Raw genomic sequence first — 19,641 nt, 5'->3', positions numbered from 1 at the left:
ATATCTCCTCGTTCCCCACACCCGTGCCAACACGTGTCCGGGTACTCTGGATTGATTGAGTGGAATCTGCTTGGAGGGAAATACCACCTAAAACAGACTTTGATGGCGCTTTCTTTTACCAGTGCACAATGGGAACTGGTCTGAGTTCTACGCCAGATTTGTTGCCAAGATTCATCTGAAATTTCCAGCCCCAATTCCCTCTCCAAAGCTTTCATATACAGGAGTTTCTCCTCTATTGAGGCTTTCTCTAATAGCTGGTAGCATAGGGACATTGCATGTGATTGCTGGCCCTCAAGGATTTTAAGTTCTATGCCCAATGGAGCCCTCCCAGCCGCTTGACGGGTACCTCTATTAGTAAGCCAATGCAGCAATTGTATATATCGAAAATGTTCTGTCTCTGGGAGTCCACATTTTTCCTTACATTCCTGGAAAGTTAGGGGATCCTGATTAACATATAAATCTCTCAATCGCAAGGGTTTGTCTTGACTCCAAGCTCGGTGTGCTGTGGCCGCAAGCCCTGCAGTGAACGCAGGGTTCTGAGTGATGGGGGACAATGGACCCAGTCCCAGCGAGATACCCCTCTGTGAACGTGCTTTGTCCCAACTCTGAAGTGTGGACAGAATGGTTGGCAATATCCCCCCTCCGTGATTACAAGCTTCTTTCGGGAGAAATGGAAAGTGAGCCAGAGGGAATGGAGCTACAGCTTGTTCAATCCCCAGCCATTTAGGAGGATCTGGCAGATATCCCCAAGAGAGCATTACAGCCACTTGAGCTGCTCTATAATAGCGTGATATCGAGCGAAGGCCCAGACCACCTAACATTCTTCCCCTTGTTAAAACCTTACCAGAAATTTGCAGTTTTTTCTTCTTCCAAATGAACCGATATATCTCTTTTTGGATATTTATACATTTGAATTCGGGGATGGAAAGTGGCAAGGAATGGAATACATACAGCAACCTCAGGAGAAGCGTCATCTTAATCGCATTAATACGACCCAACCATGAAATCTCTTGAGAGTCCCACCGCTGCAACCACTCTCTTGTCTCTTTAAACAAGGGGGGAATATTTTCCCTGTAAAGGTCTGCATATGTTGGAGTCAGTTTTATTCCCAGATACGGAATCTCTGTTGAGGACCAAGGAATATGTGATGTTGCTTGTATTTCTTCTAATCTACTGGGGTTTTCAGTTAGGGTCATTCCTACCGACTTAGGTGGGTTCACTTTGAAGCCAGAAATCAAGACAAACCTCTCTAGGAGGTCCAAGAGGGGAGGAAGCGAGCGAGGGCATCATTCAAAAAGCAAAGCAGGTCACCCGCATATAGCGCTACTTTATGGCATTGTCCCATTAACTCAAAGCCCAGGATATCTGGGTGTAGGCTGACATGCTGTGCCAAGGGCTCCATTGCCAGAGCAAAAACTAAGGGTGACAGAGGGAAGCCTTGCCTAGTGCCTTTGGCTAACATGATTAGCGGGGCCCAATTTTTATTTATCTTGACTTTGGTCGAAGGAATTTGAAAATTTGAGAGTATTAATTTAGAAAATCCCGGGCTGAAGCCGAACCCCTCCAATACCATTTCTAGGTATCCCCAGGACATACTGTAAAACGCCCTATGGGCGTCTAGAGACAGCAAGGATAACCTCCCTGGGATCTTCGGGGAAAGAGCAATTAAGTTAATAGCACGGCAAACATTGTCATATGTAGACCGGTTATATATGAACCCTGTTTGATCGTTAGTTATCAGGGGCGGTAGAATTGTACCCAGGCGACCTGCTATTATTTTCCCCAGCAATTTTGCATCTGTATTTAACAGCGTGATTGGCCTATAAGAGGCACAATCCATAGGGTCCTTCCCAGGTTTCAACACCAATGTTGTGGCTGACTCCACCATTGATTTAGTTACTATTCCCGCCCTCCACACAGGATTGAAAAGTTTTGTCAAATGAGGGATTAGCTCTGCCCGGAAGGTTTTATAGAATTTGTTATTGAAGCCATCCGGAGCTTTACCTAATGGGAGGGAGCGAATTGCTGCCTCCGTCTCCTCCACAGTTATCGGGACCTCCAGACGCTCACGGAGTTCAGCAGATATCTGTGGGAGATCTGCTCTCTGAATAAAGTCCCTGGCCAACTGTGGGTCTGACATATGAGGGGTCGAATGGCTTCTAAAAAAACCTTTCCATGATCCGGAGTTTCCCAGATTCAGTAAAAACTTGCCTCCCATCAGCCTCTTTTAGAGAGTCTATATGGTTACGCTTTGCCTGTTGCTTAAGCTTAGCTGCAAGCAGCCGATTCGCTTTATTCCCCTTAGAGTAGTAGTACTGTTTAGCGTGCATTATTCCGTAGGCTGCCCGGCCCATGTGATGGGCTTCGAATGCTTTTTGTGCTATGTGAAGCTCCCTAAGGGCGTGATGAGAAGCCTTCTTCCTATGCGCCTCCTCTGCCACGTGAAGCCTCAATTCCAGTTGAGCTTGAACTTGCCTCTGAGCTTTCCTCCGCTCTATTGCCTGAGTTATAATTTGACCGCTAATGATGGCTTTTGCCGCATCCCAAACCACCGCATATTCTAACTCCCCGGTGTCATTATCTATGAAGTATTGATATATACAATTTGAAATACAAGAGCAGGCCTGAGCATCCATCAGAATGAACTCATTCAGGCGCCAGGCCCGGGGAGGTTCTGGGGATTCGTTAAATGGAGACATGGTCATCAGCACTGGGGCATGGTCAGATAAGGCTTTCGGATGATCTCTATGTCTATGGTGTGGGGGGTAAAAGTATCTGAGAGAAAGAACATATCTAACCTAGAAAACCCCCTGTGCACTGTGGAGTAAAAAGTGTAATCTCGTTCCCCTTGGTAGAAAAAGCGCCAAGCCTCTATCAACAAGTGTTCCCGAAGGAGGGAAGTGAGCGCCACAATGTTTTTCTTGTCGGCTGGGGTCGGGGGGAGGGATTTATCTTCCAGCGGATTAATCACTGCGTTAAAATCTCCACCAATTATGAGGTCTCCCTCAGCCTGCTCATTTAATGTTTTGGATATAGAGACAAAAAACAAGTCCTGATGAACATTAGGTGCATATAACGATAGCAGGGTTACCTTCTTCCCTGTATAGCGTGGCCACTACTATAACATACCTCCCCTCCACATCCAGCAGGGTCCTATGAACCTTCAGTGGTGTCCCTTTTCGGACTAAGATGGCCACATCACATATTTTCACCCCTGAGGAAGCACAGAATTTGATTGGATAGAGTTTATCATTCAAACGAAATTCATCAGTGGACAATAAATGAGTTTCCTGTAAAAATAATATTGTGGAGTTTTAGGTCGCCAATTGGTGAAATAAAGCTTTCCGCTTTAATGGTGAATTGAAGCCCTGGACATTAAGGGTGAGACAAATTACACTCGGAGCTGCCATTCCAGTATTCCCTGAAGTTCTTCACAAACTTGACCTAGTTGACAATTCATATGGGGTACTGTGTTCCGTCCAAGAGCCACCACAATTCTTCCCCAATCATTAAGAGTTTGCAACTTAACCTTCAGTGAAGCACTTAACTAATTCCAGATTACCCAAACCATGAAATAAATTGGTTCTATTTCAGCAATGACATAAACGCTATGAGAGTAAATCCTCTGACGCCAACCTTCTTTCAAGCCAAACCCAATGCTAGAATTCCATATAGGGGAAAAAGTAATGAAAACAATACAAAACGAAAAAACAAAAATCAACACTATTGAGTAGTGAGGTATGAAAGCTTGTAAAATAGTAAAAATCAAGATATGAGAGGCTTTCATTAGCCTCAACTTCAATTTCAACATCAACAAACCTTCAACAGTAATGGGCGCAATCCGACTCGGGTGCCCCAATTCGAAATCTTATTTAACTTTTGCAATCCATGTAGGTCTCATACGGATGATCTGCCCCATGACAAGATAATGCCACAGGATAGCCCAATAGTCATTCCTGAATCTGTGTAGCCGGCGACATGGAGCCCCCTTCAGGGGAGTGTCCCTTCCATGGGAAGGTAGGTCCATCAATGCTTTCTTTCCCTGCTATTCGGTGAAGTTTTGCCTGTGCAAGATTACATTTTGCCCGTGCACTCTCCCACATCTGGATCATTAGGTCTTGATTGTCACGTCTCAGGGGACCCAATTCACATGAGCATCAGGGTGTTTCCTTTTTTTTGTCCCCTTTTCCTTTCCCCCCCTTTTTTTTTTTTTCCTTTTTTCTCCCTTTATTTTTAGGCTGGTTTATCACTATTCAGCAGGGTGCCGGCTGACTCCCAGTGGTCATTTGGGTCGTTTGGCGAGAGGCGAACTTGTCCACCATCCGTAATCTCCTCCTCCCGATGGGCGGGACCGCCCACTCGCCGCCAACCCCTGGGTTTCCTTCTTTTGGCTTTTGGATTAGGCTGAAGATTGTGGTCTGCTTCCAACTGGGAGTCTCGGTCTGGCGCAGAGTCAGTAGTTCCCTCGGCCATTAGGTCTCTCACTTCTGCCTCTGAAGAGACCGCATAATGTTGGTTGGGAAAGTCAAAAATCAGTTTACATGAGAAACCGCAACGATAGCGGATCTTCTGGATTTGGAGCCATGCAGTCACCTTCTGTAGCCGGCGTCGGCAAGCTAGAGTGTATGGAGAGAGATCCTGAAACAGCCGAATGGACGCTCCACGAAATTGTACTGCTTCTGATTTGCTGGCAGCTGTCATAATTTCCTCTTTTTGGTGGAAAAAGTGGACCCTGGTAAGGACATCTGGAAGAAGATTTCTCCTCTGCTGAATTGATGAGTATACACGGTGCATCATGTCCAGGATCAGAGCCTCTGAAGGAGGAAGGCTCAATAGACTTCGGAACAGTTCGCTTACGTAATTGGCCAGCTCTTGGTCCGAGACTTGTCGGGGAACACAACAAAGGCGCACATTGTTGCGCCTAGACCTATTTTCAAGGTCTGCCTGTTTAGCCCAAATATCCTCCAGGTGGTCTTCGATCGTCCACACCCGCTCCATGAGCACTTCAGTATCATGTGTTTGCTCGCATGTTACATTCTCTAGATCGTTCACTCTAGCTTCGAGACCACCCAGATGGGTGGTTAGCTCAGCCAGTGATCTGGCCAGTGAGTCCTTAAAGGTATTTATTTCCGCTTTGATCTCGCGGGTGATCTCTTGTTTAAAGGCTTTCAGCAGGTCCTCAAAGTCAGATCTGGAAAATGCCATGTCTGAAATAGGCTCTATAGCAGGGATCGGATGGATGGCCACTGACACTATGTGACTCTGGGGAGCGGGTGGCGCCCGGGGCGTTAGGAAGGCCTTTATGTCCTGTGTCTTTTCCTTCTTCTTAGCTCCTACTTTGGACATCGCCGGGGGAGCAAGGCACTGGGCTGTAGTATCCCACAGATGGCACAGGGGTTGCAGGAAGCTGCTGGGGTCATCTAATGGGTCCGAGCAAGTATCCTGGAAATTCCAAGAGGATCAGTAGTTCCCAATGGTATTGCTTGCTTAGGATCAGGGTGAGCTCGTAGAGGTATATATGAGCAGCGGCTGCTCCAAGGCGCAGGTAATAGTTCAGGACGGGAACTGAGGCCCACGGAGAGGCCAGAACGCTGCTTTCTACTGTGCGGGGGTAGAATCGTACACCAACCTGGGGCCAGGCATGAAAGGGAGGATCAGAGACCCACCGCCCCGGCGAGCTCCTCCTTGCCGCCCCCAGCAACCGCCGGAGCGCAGTCAAGTGGGAGGCGGGAGGCGGGGCCGCGGCGACTCCGGTCCTCCACAGTGGGGTAAGCACAGCAGGCCCCACACTCGTATGGGGTCACCCCCGCCTCCGGGCCTCAGCGGGTGCCCCCCAGCCACAATCCGGCAGCCAGGTCAGGAGCCCCAAGGTAGCTGCGCCTGAAGCGGCTCACCCCTCCTCCAGCGAAGTCAGGCGGCGCACCCCCAAGTCCTCTGGAATGCCAGCTGTCCCGCACTGGCAGCGCTCACCCACTCCACCGCAGGTTCGCCTCCGTCTCTCCATTCCCCGCCGGTCGGGGGTCCTCTGCCTGCAGGACCCCTCAGGTGGGCGGCGCACTCCCAAGTCCTCGACGCGCCAGCCGTCCCGCCCCGGCAGCGCTCACCTCCACCACCGCAGGCTCGCCTCAGCCTCTCCTTTCCCCGCAGGACGGGGGGATCCTCCGCCCTCAGGTCTGCTTCCTCTTGATCGCGGGGCCGGAGCCCACGCCACAATTCAGGCTTAAGAAGTTCGCAAGTGATCTTCAGGCGAAATGGCGCCCGCCGCCATGTTGGCCGTAATGGTCCCCGAGGGATCGAGTATGTTTCGGTGATTTCTGTCCCAACTGCGCACCGATTTCTGCCAGGATTGCGACCCGGAGGACCGACCCAGGTTCAGCCAGTATCTCTGTCCGCCTGTGCTCGGGACATGGATGCGAAAGTGCTGAAATTACATTATTTAGGGCGCCCGTTGGCAGAGCTCACAGCAGGCACGTCTTCATTGTGCGCTGCCTAGCCACGCCCCCAGTTTCAATCATTCTTAAGAGAGAGGGCAATTGAACATAGAACCACGTCTTTATACCTTCCCATGACTAATGGCCTAGTTGAAAGAATGAATAGTTTTGTAAACAATGTTATTCAATTGGCCTTGGCAAATGCGCTCCCATGGAGAGAGACTCTCAAGGAAGCTCTGTGTACTTACAGGACAACTCCCCATTCTATGACGGAAGTAGAGCCTTTCACCATGATGCGGGGAAGTCTAGCATCTAATCGGTTGAGGGCTGGGTGGATGTTCACGAATGCCTATGATGGACATATTGACATTGGAGAGATTGTAAGAAGGGTGAGAGAAAAACAAGCAAAGTACAAGGAATATTATGATCGTAGGAATGGAGTAATGGAGAGTAAAATCAGAGATGGAGACTGGGTGTGCATAAAGGAGCCCAAGAAGGTGTTGAAAGGAGAGTCCACATTCAGGTCTCCACAGAAGGTGATAAGTTGTTCAGGAAAATCGGTATTATTAGATGATGATAAGAGATGGTCCTGCAATGATGTAGTAAGGATGGAAGAGGTTGCTTGTACGCCAAGCACTCAGAAGTTGGCAGAAGGTGGAGAAAGGAATTCAAAGGACTGTGGTTTTAGTACAAAGATTAAAGACTCTGAAACAAGGATTGCTGGTTCAGGAGACATGTTGTCGAGGAAGAACCACAGGGTGATTCAGAACTTTAACAAAGACTATATTTATTATTAATCCACACTAGGACTGCCATAGAACTATCATGCTGGCCGCTACATTTGTGGAACAACATATCCTTTTCAGTATATTAGGATTTTCTTTTTCTAGCACATCCGCTCCATTCTCGTTCCCTTGTTTTCTGACCCACCTTTCCTTCCCTTTTTCTTTTTCTATACATTGTAGGGGGGAGATGTTATGTGGGGTTGTATTTTGTGTGTACGTCAATGCTAGAATGGTTCTGGGATGCTTGCATTCCAAGACCATTCAGTTGAGTGTTGTTTGTCCCTGGTGTCCGTGTACTCCGGCGGCTCTACCAATAAACTTATATTCATAAGTAAAATTGCCTCACTTCGTTAATATTGTGAAACACAAATCGCAGCTGTATATTATTATAGAAGTGAACATAGAAAAAGGAGTAATATAACTAGTCACACAATAATTAATACACAACATCAGACAATCATAAGAACAACTCAGTCAGCGAATTGAGTTCTGTTGGTAAGTCATTCCGGGACATCAAAAATTGCCCCAAGACCATGGCACACGCAGGTTCTATACAGTACCAAGGTGTGCGATCCCTTGCTAGGTAATAGCATATCAAGCAACCAAGTTACTCTCCCTCCTTCGCCATGCACACATGAGGTACTTAGAAGTGCAGTATACAGCAAGCAGGTCAGTTGCCCAGCATCAAAGTAACATAGCATCTAAAGTAGTTCTGACCTGCCTTTCTCTCATGACGGCCCTAGGAACCTTTTTCTAATGTCTAAATAAAGAGGACAGATTAGGGCAAAATGAACAACAGTGTCATGTGAGCCGTACAAAAAGGAGAAGCTGCTGAGCCCCTGGGATTCCATTTATTGCAAAGTCCAGCAAGCGGCATGATGCCAATCCATAACTTAATATAATGCTCTGGTAAAACTTGGGGCTAACCTAATCGAGATACTCTTCATAATCAAAAGAGCACTTCAAACCCCAGTAACGAAGCAACATAGTGAATTGGTCAATCCTAGTTAAAATATCCTGCTCCGTTTTGGCTTCGTAAGCTACTGTAATAGCCACTTTACAATTGCTATCCATACGGTCTGGGCTTGTCCATAACTCACTCAGCCCGATATCATTCCGTTCCCCTTTAATATGGACGACCCAAGGCAATGATTTCCCTCCCACTTGCGATATCAGGTCACTTAACGCCTCTCTATATTTGGTCTGACGGGGTGAGGTCCAAATCCTCGCCCAAGAACAGAGAGGCCTGGCCCTGCAGTATGATTCTACACGCAGCATACCAGTCTCTAAGAACACTGGGAGATTCAGGGTGCTAGAGGGCAGACAGAGTATATTTCTCAGATATTTATTTTCGGTTGTTAACAAGATCTGGCACCCTGTGTGTCCCGAGAACTCTGCACCGAATGTGGCCACCTGCCTTGACTGTGCCTTATAGGCCCTCAAGGGAGACTCAAACTGCCCCGTTCCCATGCTCACTTGTGAACCTTACCAAGGCCCCACTGTACCTTCTTAGAGTCGCCCCTGCTTTGGCCATTTGCCTGTCCTATTTTCAATTATCCGTGACCCCTAATCCCAAATAGTCACACTCCTCGACTTGTTCTATGGGTCCACTTTTCAGTTCAAGGTTCAGAATCACCCTTTCCTTCTGTCTACTGCCCCTAAACATTACAGCTTTGGTCTTCGATGTGTTCATTGTTAACCCATACTGATCACAGTAATCAGAGAATGCTTTCATTTGTATCTTGAGGCTCATTGGTGTAAGTGAGAGAAGAACCGAGTCATCGGTGAACATTAGTACCAGGATTTTGTCATTTGCTAGAGCAGGGGCATCAGTCTGGCAATTTAGAAGTTTATCAATAATTCTATTGATAGGAAAACAGAATAATGTTGGTCTTAAAACACATCCGTGATGCACTCCCATCTCGATACTTATTCCAGAGGTTGTGCTGCCATCAATCCCGTCTCACAACAGCCCCATTATTCAAGTAGAGACTGTGAATAGGTTTTAGCCAAAGGAATGGGATATCAAGACTCAAAAGCGTTTCTCATAACTGGGACCTGGGAACATTGTCGAAAGCTGAGCGTAAATCAACAAACAAATGGTGGGAATGCACATCTTCCTTAACCAGACATATTTTTCACACAACGGGGAAAGTAGCAGGCTTTGATCTATAGTGTTTATTCCACTATGGAATCCTGCCTGAAGCTGGTTCAGTACTCCTTTTTTCTCAACCTAGGCTTCAAAATGGTAAAGGATTGCCCTTGCAAAAACATTGCCACTAGCATCCAATAATAATATAGCCCTATAGTTTGGGGACAGATCCTTAGAGCTTTTTTTTAAAACAGCGACTCTCTGAGGAGGCCCAACAAGGCCGAAACACGTGTCTGGGGTTGCTGATGGTACTCTTGTTCAGAGTAGAATTGCCTAGCATTTCGGTGCTTGACTACCCTCGAGGGTGGGACTCTACTGATATGGATATTTCTTGTCTGTGAAGGGTGCAGTGAGCTAAAACGTCGTTGCTGACCCTACTGAGTGGAAGACTTTCTATAGAACTGAGTATTTGACCCGTGCTCGTTCTCAGTAGAAGGGCTCCCACACTCTTGTTTAAATTGTAAAATTTCCAGATATACACGCACCATTGCTAGTCACTGTCAATTAACTTACAGTTACTCGCACACAAAGTGTAATCACGTGACGGGTGACTCTGATCAAATCACAGCAACGGTTAAGATTATCTCTCTACTAATCCCATTACTGGGAGTCCTCCTCTTCCCAGTTCTTAGTGTATCAAGCATCCACCTCTTGGGACAGGCAGCCCCTTGCTAAAGAAAATGATTGGTGACACGTCTCCCTTCCCCAGGAGTGGGGAGGGTATAAGGGCACCACTTACCATAATTATACCTGTCCATTCTACAGCAGTGAACCCCACAGGAATATCCCCCACATATGGGAGGTAGACAGTGCGCACTTCAGTCTTGGACAATGAAGAGAAGGACTCTGAGTAATGGGATTACTGGTAATAATCTTTGCGGTGTATCTTTATTCGCCCCAGTCGTTCTAGTATGAGGATATGAAAGCAACACATGGGGATATCACACATCAGAATAACACTAGACAATGTTATTCAGTGCTGCCATCAAGTGCTATTTGATTGTTTACACAAGTCAGAATCACAGAACCAAAGTATTATCTTGTTAACCCAACCTACACTTTGTAGTGGTTCAGGAAAATGTCCGGTGTCCCCCAAGTGGCGACTACAAACATGGCTCAAGGGAACAACTTTCAATGCTGTTAATGAGGCCAAGAGGGTCCTGTCGAGTTACCCTGCACCACAGCTGGGTGCGGGATTCAATGTCATATGTGTGGTCTTCCATTTCCGTTTGTTCAAGATTGGTCTGTTTGGTTTTTCTGCCAGAGCGTCCAGGGCAGAAATTGTCAAAAAGCTTCCTGTGTCTGGTGTTTGCAGTGCATTGCAGCTATACTGCTACTATCTTGTCCTCGTTCAAGAGATGATGGAGGTAGGTCTCTCTCAGAATTCTCCAGGGAATCATTAAGAATGATGATGATACTCTGAGATCTCTTTGGGAAGTAGGGTCGAGTGGAAAGGAGAGTCCTCCCTTTGCCTATATGCAGACTGATTCCATGACAGCTAGAATGATATAAGCCTCACAGGGGATCCCTTCCTGAGGCTCGAACTGGGAAGCCAAAAGGCCAGACCTGGAAAGTCCTGTCGTCCGCTACTTGTTTCCGAAAGTTGGAGAGGGCAAGATCCATTCCAGACCCTTCCTGAATTAATTCAAACAATTTAACTGTGTCACATGAGTGTTTTGTGACCAGATTTCTTGCACCATGTCAAGAAGTACTGCCAGTGCCTGGCAAAAGCTTTGAGGGTGGCTACACACCTAGCCTCCTGTTTGGCTGTCCAATCTGCGGAAAGGCTCTCTCTCACTAGCCCTACCCTTTCAGCGACCACACTGCGAGCTTGTGTTGTTTTGGTTTAGAGAACAGAATTTGTGACCAACATTATTGGATGGGACCTGAATTTGAGGGAGGAGTAATACCCTAGTAGATACAGAAGGAGGGGTGATGGCTGTTTCCTTGGCCAATAGAGAGCCACCTGGATGACTCCCCCACCCCCCGCATCCACCCGTCCTTCCTGTGCATATCAGAACTCTTGGATGGTGAGGAAATGTTAAGAGCAGAGTTGTATGCCATAAGAAGGTTAGGGCATCACTACTCAGGGCTACGTGCCCCCTGGTCAGTTAATATGGGTATTAACTATGGATCATGACTGCCCTGGCCCTGAGCTCTGAGGATAAGACCAGGAGGGCCTTCAAGATGGCTGAAAGCTCTCTCTGATTCAAAGATCAAATCCCAGATGTATCCATTCACATCCCCTGTATCTAGAAGGGATCCAGGGTTACAACCACCCAAACTGAATAGCATCATCCATGAAGATTAGGGACTGAGGTTGGTCAAGAAGGAAATATTAGAGCAGATTTTTGCTCCCTGTGACACTATGCTAGGAATTCCTTGATGTGGTTGGTATACTTGGACCTATCTAATGAGGGTGTGTCTGTGTACCAGGAGATGGTGTATCAGTGGCTTCATCTGTTGCATAACCTGGTGCAGCCATATCACCCTGAACTGTCATCCATTTATTTGCTCTGGCATGGACCTTCTGCGAGAGGGCTGACAGTGTCCTGAAGCATGTGCTCGGTGTCTGGAGTTTGGGCTATCCTCATGTTTCTGGTATTGGATAGATCCCCAATGAACTCCCTCCTATCTGAAGCACTGAGGGTTCTTCATATTCATCACCGTTCTGAACCTCTCCTGGAGTCCGTCAGCAATAAGCATGTCCAGCCATGCTCATAGTGAAGATGCTTATTGATGAGTCAGAGGTCAAGATAGGGAGGACAAATAATCAAAGAATTTGATGGATGAAATGTTATGAATTAATCTTAACTGATGGCATTGCGATGGGAAACCTGCTACTCGTTAATGCGGAACACCACAACTTAACACGGCTATCATATATAGCATATGATATATGAATGTGTCCACTAACAGAGCATGTACATAAAGAAGTTACAACGATACAATTAAGACTAGCAAGGCACCAGGACCACCAACGAAGATGTGACCAGACTGACTTTTGGGCCAATACACACATCAGAGGCATTATAGTATAAATAAGTATGTCCAACCATTCCATTTAGAGCCTTGAGGAAGACCGTTCTGGTTGAATACGTGTCGGCTCAGATATATATATGTTGGCCAATACAATAGCAATAAAGATACCTTTAGACCAAGAATAAACCAACATGGTTAACAATCTGCTTTAACACAAGAATACTTAAGAAGATAATGAGAAGGGAATTTGCGCATGTTTGATCGACCAATACTCAGATTTACTTATTCGAGGTTTCTACACAAGTCCGCTCTATGAAAGTATCATCAAAACAGGTTCACCCCTGTTCCTCCAAAACCATCAAGGACCACATTGACACCCTCGCTCCTGCTCTGGCTGATTTATGCAACCACTCCTTCACCACTGGAGTCTTCCCCTCCCACTGAAGCAGTCCCTTGTGCACCCTCTTCTTAAGAAACCCTCTGCCGACCCTTCCTGCCCGGCTAACTATCGTCCAATCTCCATCACTCCTTTGCTGGGCAAACTCCTGGAAAAGCTGGCGATCTCCCAGCTTAATCTTCACACTGAATCTGATGGTTGTCTACATGACCATCAGTCTGGCTTCAGAGCTGCCAGAAGCACAGAAACTGTTCTTCTGAACATTTGTGAAGACCTGCTATCCAACCCTGATTCCAACACCCCTTGTGTCCTCATCTTACTTGATCTCTCTTCTGCCTTTGACACGGTCAACCATGCAATTCTGCTCAAACGTCTCTGTAATAACCTGGGTATCACTGATCAGGCCCTGGCTTGGCTGTCCTCCGTCCTCTCTGATCGACCCTCCCAGTTCCTACTTGGGTCCTTCCTCTCCTCTATCTCTATCTCTACCTGTGGAGTTCCCGGGGGGTCTAACCTCTCTCCTTGGCTGTTTAACCAATACCTGGCACTTCTTGCCCACTGCATTGCCACTCTCTGCCCCAAATTTCGGTGCTATGCGGATGACACTCAACTCATTTTTAGGCTCCCTTCCGCCACCTCTTCTCCTTCGCTCATCTCAGACTGTCTGTCCGCCATCCAGGAGTGGTGTGCCGCCAATTATCTCTGCCTTAATGCCAGTAAGACTGAGATTCTCCACATCAGCACACCTGCTCCCTCCCTTCCTGTCACTCTCTGGCCAGCCTCTCGTGGCCCTCCTCCTGCTCCCACCTGTGACCCTAAAAACCTTGGGGTCATCTTCGACTCCACACTTTCCTTCTCTCCTCACATCTCAGACGTCTCTAAGAAGTCACACTACCAGCTGCACCTCCTATGAGGTATTCTTACTTTCCTCTCCTTCCCCCAGAAGCTCACTGTCTCCAAAGCTCTGGTTCTCTCTAGGCTGGACTACTGCAATAGCCTCTTTCTAAATCTGCCTGCCTCTGCCCTCCGCACTCTGCAACTCATCTAAAACAGGACGGCAAGACTTGTGCTTGGCCGCAAACCCAGGTATCATATCTCTCCAGGACTGAAATCTCTGCACTGGCGGCGAGGATTAAGTTCAAAACCCTCTGCATTGTCCACAAAGCCTTCTGGGGCCTGGGACCTCATTACCTTCAACTCTCTCTTCTTAAATATCTTCCCTCTCAAGCTCTTTGCTCATCCGCCTCCAACTCCCCCAGGGTCAGTCGCTTCTCCAAGCAGCGAGTTGGTGGTAGATCTCTCTCTTCTGCTGGGGCCTCCCTCTGGAACAGCCCCTCTGCCTCCTTGAAACTTGAGGAGAACCATCTCCAATTCCGGAAGCACCTCAAGACCTTCCTCTTTGCTTCTGCTTTCTCTCCTCCTCTCCCCTGCTAATTTCCTGGCTGAATCTGAAACTGCACTGGTTACCTGGCTACCCTCTGATCTCGGGCCCAGGTCCCCTCCCCACCAGTTGCACTGCCCCCTTGGCAACCCTTGTACTCGGGGACTTTTTCTGTATCCCTACAGCCCCTACCAGCACTTGAGCCCTATTGTCTGCTCATACCCCTGCACTTGCCACCAGCTGGCTGCACTTTTAATTATTGTTCTGTTATCCTATGCACTGCACAGCCCCCTCTCCTTCCCCTCGCACTTTTCCCATTCCCCTGCACTTGCACAATATCAATGTCTCCTGGCCTAGTAGGATCGTTGTCTGTCTTTCCCCTGTTTCCCCTCCTTTGCCTCATCGCGCCTTGAAACACTTGTGTAGAGGCGCGTTATAAATGCCATATCAGATCATATCATATAATTATGTTAGCCTATCTGTGCCATTGCAGCAGGGGACCAGCCATATGCAAAGAATTGTCCTGCCAGCAATGGAAGCAGTCCAGCCCGGATTGCTAGGCCATGTCCACTTTGCACAGAAAACCGAAGCAACCCAAGACATGTTCCAGCCTTGTGGGGCTTTCCTGTTAGGTGCAGCTTGCTTCCCTCTGATGGTGCGAACAAGGGAGCGCTGACTGAGAATGCCCTCTCTCACTTCAGTAGACAAGTTATAATTAAAAAATGTGGTAGGTGGAAGGTAGGGATGTACAGTAAGTCCCTGGTTGTGCAGCATGGCTACCATAGGGACCAGGCCGTTGGTAAAACCTCTGAGTGTGGAATGCAGGCCAAACAAATGCACCCAGAACTGGAAATGACCAGAAATCTGTGCCCCATATGAGTAGGCATCTGAGGTGGACAAATGACAGGATTCCTCTCAGGACACCATGCGGATGATTCCCTCATAGTGTCACCATCTTGGAGGGCTCTCCTATTAAACATACTGACCTTTTTCATGTTCATGATGGGACACCACTATTCCCAGGTCATTACAACATGGAAGAGAATTGAGTCAATCCACTTTTCACGTTCTAACCTGGGAACAGTACTGTTCACCTCTTTCTGTCGTAACTTCTAAACCTTCTGGTGTGCTATCATCATAGGATACTTCGGCCATGGATACCCTCACACCAATGTCCTAGAAGGATTGAATCAAACTAGAGAGTACTGTCAAGGCATTGTTTTCTTTAGCCTGATTTACTGGCTGATTCATTTGAGACCCAAACAGCTTCTGGCATTTGAGATAGAGGTTGAGCAGCATGGCTTTCTGGGAAGCATGCTCATTCCATTGGTTTGAGCCAATATTGTCTCCTGGCTGATACCCCGAATGCATCCCCAAAGCTGCAGCCCTGATCATGTCAAAGAAAATATCGAATCACAACACACTTTCCTTTTGTACGCTCAATGCAGTCTGGTCCTCTAGCAGGGTGATGAGAGACTTGAAATTACTGACTGGGCTGTGTAGTGTGGGGAATCCTGCGGATCCCTCACCAAAACCCTGCCTAAAGTCTCCTCCCAGGTCTTATGTTATGTCATGTTACCATCATTTGTTACGCGCACGGTCGCCCAAGGGCATCATGGTGCAAAGGACACAGACGGCAGAGAGATTTAGGACCTAAAACAGTAAAGTTTTCAGAAGATAACGGAATTGAAGTTGGTTCTCCAACTGTCTAAGAGCAACAGGCAGATTATTCCAAATTGTGGCCGCTGCTATTGAAAATGCACGGCCACCCATTCTGATCCGGCGAAACTTGGGAATGGCCACTAAAAGTGCGGTTGCAGAGCGGAGGGCTCAAGCGGGCATCTAAGGCTGAAATTGGTCTTGAGATATTCCGCACCTAGATGATAGAAAGCCTTGTGCACCATACACAGAGACTTAAACTTTATCCTTTTAGCCATCAGTAACCAGTGTAGGGAGCGAAGCACCTGGCTGATATGTGACCCTTAAAGGGTAAAGGTGGCTACCCTAGCAGCTAGATTTTGAAGGCGCTGCAGCTGGTGGATAAGGCCAAGAGGCTGGGCCAAATAGAGTGCATTGCAGTCGTCAAGATGGCTCACTACAATAGTGGCTATGACCCGAGGGCGAAGATGAATGGGTAGATACGGAAGTACTCCATGAAGTACCCAGAGTAGAAAGTGCCCTAATTTACACACTGCATTCACCTGGGCTGACATGGAGAGTGAGGCTGAAAGGTACACCCCCAAGTTCTTGATCACCGCCACTGGAAAGGGACAAACACTGAAAGCAGTGGGCCAGAAAGAAGAAGACCAAGAAACCGAGTCGGAAGACGAGCCCACCACAAATCTCTCAGTCTTGTCCCCATTTAATTTGAGCCAATTGTTGTTTATTCAGCCCCTCACGGCCAGTAGGCACTCACACAGCCAAGAGGACACCCCAGCCTGGTCAAGATCTAAACGGACCAGAATCTGGGTGTCATCGGCATATGCTTTGAAACGAAAACCATGGGAGCGAACGAGACAGATCAATGGATGAACATAGATGTTAAATAGTATAGGGGACAGAGCCAAGCAATTGGCGACTCCACTGAAAAGAGAAGAAAAAGAGGAGCAGAATGGAGGTAAAGAAATAAATTGGCCCCTCACAAACAGGAAGGATGAAAACCATTCCAGGACTGGACCGCCAAGGCCTGCTGCCCTGATGCGGGAGACCAGGGTGGGATGGTCGACAATGTCGAAGACAGCCGATAGACCAAGTAATATCAAGGCCCCCACTCCACCCTGGTCAACCAGCATGGTAAGATCGTCGACCACAGACACCACTACACTCTCATTTCCACGTCCTGGACGGAAACCTGACTGAAAAGAGTCAAAAAGAGAAGAAGAATCCAGGAAAGAGGACAGTTATGGTGAGATCAGAGATTCCAGTAGTTTCATAAAGAAGGGAAGGAGTGAGATGGGATGATAGTTAGCTAAGACAGAAGCGTCCAGTGACTGCTTTTTTAACAGGGGGATAACCATTGCCCGCTTAAGATTGTGAGGGATGAAGCCAAATTGACAAGAACGATTAACTGACGTGGTCACCCAGGGGATGATAGAAGGCATAATATCCCTAAGCACCTCCAAAGGCACCGGGTCAGATGGAGCTGCCACTTATGTGAGTTAGCCGCTCTAGAAACCTCCTCAAATGTGAACTCAGGAAAATGGGGCCAGACTGGGGGTGATGGCATAGGGTCAGTGACTACAACATCATTGGGCAGGGTCGGATCAGAGGTCACGAATATATTTGATCTTAGAGACAAAAAACTCAGAAAGTGAATCACATAATTGCTGAGTAGGTTGAGCCGTGGAGGTAAAACGGTGGAGTAAGAGAACAATTTCACCACAGAGAAAAGATCTTTAGATTGGTGAAGTGCGGATTCTATTTTAGATGTAAAATAGGCCTGTTTTGTGGCACGGTTTAGAGCATGGTAGACACGATTGAGCTGGCGATAGAGTAGTTTAGCATTATGGTCATAAGACACGCGTCCCTACACTCTGCCTGCCTCACTTTCATATGGGCTGCTTTAAGCTCATCCATGTACCAGAGTGTTTTTAGAGGAGCCACCAGATTGGCGGCCGACTCCAACGTCTTAGATAGAAAAGACAGATCCACAAGCGGTGAGTTGCACCATTCCAAATTAAAGGATACCATTTGAGAAAGATCAGCAGTATGCCAACAGCGTTTCATAACACTAGCAAAGTGAGTGGCAGCAGGAGGGCAAGGACATAATATTTTAAAAGGTATCAGAAAGTGATCAGACCTTAATACCTTTTTCGGCAGAGCTACAGTAATGGCCGACTCGGCGGAAAAAATAAAGTCAAGAATCCTACCCTCATCATGGGTAACTTGAGATACACATTGGTAAAGGCTAAGATCAGTAAAAGCCTCGAAGAATGAGGCTAGTGTAGGGATAGGAGGGGTGTTAAATCTGATATTAAAGACTTCCAACACCACAACATTGGCAAATCCTACCCTAAGGGAGGCCACCAAAGTCGATGAAAGGAGCTAAGAATGCAGTATAGGGGCTAGGAGGGCAATATACGATTAAAACGTGTATGGAATAGGAGACATCTACTGCCAGACGTAAAAGGAACACTTCCATACCCAAATTGTGGGGTACAGGTACCACAGAACATCTAAATTTTGATTTAAACATGATACCAATGCCACCGCCAGGATGGGGTGCAATTCGATCCAAATGAAGAATCCTGCAGCCAGCAGGTAGTGCCTACGAAAAGGTAGGTGCAGAGCTATCAGTAAGCCAAGTTTCGGTCAGACAAAGCAAGTCAGGGGCGTCATCTTGCAGTAACTCAAAGATAGACGTGGCGTGAGCCACCAAGGGCCGTGTATTGAGTAGGTAAGCATTCAAAACGAATTTCCCACCAAGGATCACCTCAGGGACAGGGAGCAACATTTGTGTTGCGTCAAACTGAACAGGAAATATAGTGTCAGAAGGGGCTAAGTCCACTAGAGACTGACGCGGAAATTAGATCACATTTTGTTCTGCCATCGCTGCCATCCGTGGCCTGGACGGGCACAGATGGGGTAGACTTTGGCACGGAAGGCACTCTCCCGCTGCGCCCGTCTGCTGCACTTCAGGCGTGTACCAGGAAATAAACACATATCGCAATAGCCGGGTCCCTCCCACTGCTAGACAATGAAGAGACTATGCATGGTGGGTGAGGCGTGGGGGGGGGGGGCAGGCACCTTCCTGCTGGCGAGCCAGCTACAAGGAGAATAGCAAAATAATTAAAATAATATTAGAAATAAAAAACATTATGGCAGTAACAATTAAAAGCAGCGTCTAGTCACCCACCAGCCACTCTAGTCGAGCAGTGAAAGGAAATAAATATAAAGTGCACCACTAAATGCAAACGAAATGTGTAAAAGGCAAACAAAAAAACAACAAACCCTACTGGTCTCCCAACCATACCTATGTTCTCCAATTAGCTGGTGCAGCTCTGCCTAAGAGCTGAGAGTGCCGGGTTCCTCTGACTGCTAGACAGTGAAGAGAGACTACCGTTCACTCGATGCGTGGTGGAGAGAAAAGAAAGACCACCCGCTACCAGGCACGAGCCCTCTGATCACGTGAAAACCTTAGGACTCACTTTAGATCACAACTTAAATTTCAGTAAACACGTGTCTTACTTGAGCGCCTGCTCCGCTTATACGACACAGCTACTTTGGCAGATACGTCCGGACCTATCTCAGAAAAACAGGGCTCTGATTGCAAAAGGTACAATAAATTCCAGGTTGGATTATTGTAATGGGTTATTGGTTGGCTCCTCGCAGGCAAATGTGAAGAGGCAGCAGACCATTCAAAATGGTGCAGCCAGTGCTGTATGCAGGCTGACGTGTAAAGATCATGTTACCTCTGCCCGTAGGAAGCTACATTGGCTCCCTGTTCAACAGAGGATTTGCTTTAAGGCATCCGGTCTGGTCTATAAATGTCTAGCAGTTGATGCGCCAGGTTA

This window comes from Ambystoma mexicanum, chromosome 9, assembly GCF_040938575.1.
Source record: "Ambystoma mexicanum isolate Mex_15411 chromosome 9, UKY_AmexF1_1, whole genome shotgun sequence".
NCBI lineage: Eukaryota > Metazoa > Chordata > Amphibia > Caudata > Ambystomatidae > Ambystoma > Ambystoma mexicanum.
Note: the sequence above shows the minus strand (reverse complement) of the source record.